The sequence below is a fragment of the Orycteropus afer genome, unplaced genomic scaffold, assembly GCF_000298275.1.
Source record: "Orycteropus afer afer isolate SDZICR_OR568_19922 unplaced genomic scaffold, OryAfe1.0 scaffold00196, whole genome shotgun sequence".
Lineage (NCBI taxonomy): Eukaryota > Metazoa > Chordata > Mammalia > Tubulidentata > Orycteropodidae > Orycteropus > Orycteropus afer.
Genome location: NW_006921783.1, coordinates 6,566,744 through 6,567,970, shown reverse-complemented (window position 1 = coordinate 6,567,970; position 1,227 = coordinate 6,566,744).

Below are 1,227 nucleotides of genomic sequence, written 5' to 3'. Positions count from 1 at the left end.
AGGACTTAGTGGCCTTGCCAACTCGGATTTAACTGCATTTCCCAGAGAGCCGTTTGAAATTAAGATCTTATTAAATATTTTCTGGCCTTCTTTTACTGAGGCTATTAATCTTATTTGTTTGGTCAGTTTCTCTTTTAGGGGACTGGAGGGAAAAGAAGAATGGAGGGGAGGGATTTTCACAACCTATATTTGGTAGCAACTGGGTTATGTTAAATCTAAATATATAGTCTTGTGCAGGGAGGGCTTCTCTCAAATGCAGTGACATCATTCTGTGCTAGGACTAGTAGGAGTGATTGTGTGCTGACTGTGGCAGCTTCATTTTTTAACAATACCCCTAAGCCACACTGTAAGGTGTTCTGTTGACTCAGTGTCTAAGGCATTTGACTGCTAACCAGAAGGTTGACGGTTCAAACCCACCAGCTACTCTGTGGAAGAAGATGGGGCGATCTACTTCATAAAGATTTACAGCCTTGGAAACCCAGTGGGGGTTGTGATGAGTCGAATCTACTTGATAGCAGTGAGTTTGGTTTTTTTTGAAGCCCACTGAGTCCTTGGAATAGCCAGTCATTTGTATGCAGTAGTGTGAGTTGCAGCTCCAAGGTGGCTTTGCTTATTCCTGGGGCTCACATGCAGGAACAACACCCTGCCCTCCAGGAGGAGCTTGATTTTTGAGGCTCTTCAACACATCCTTCATTTTTTTTTTCCAGGCTCCATTTTGGCTACTTGTACTGCAGACAGACGTCAGATTTACCATCCTGTATTTTGGAGAATCTGGCTGTATCTGTCTCTGGTGTGGTTAAGTGTATCCTCCCATATTTTAAAAACTTACATACTTTTTCATTGAGATGAAATTCATGTAACAAAATGAACCATTATAAGGTGAACAGTTCAGTGGCATTTAGTATATTCACAGTGTTGTGCAACCAGCTCTTACTTGTTTCTGTTTGGAATATTTTCATTTTTCTTGGAATTTCTTTTGGCTTAATGAAGGAATTGACATGATACAATGTTTCTTTGCCAGTTTGGACCAGTGATATTTCACTATAATTGTTTATAACAGTGTGACCTAGAATAGTGGTATGTTTCTCCCTTCTCTATAAAGCAGGAATTCTTTTTATTTATTTATTTATTTTTACATTTTATTTTGATTTGGGTGAAGATTTACAGAGTAAATTCACTTTTCATACAGCAGTTCACATATACTTTGTCTCATGTCATTGACCAAAA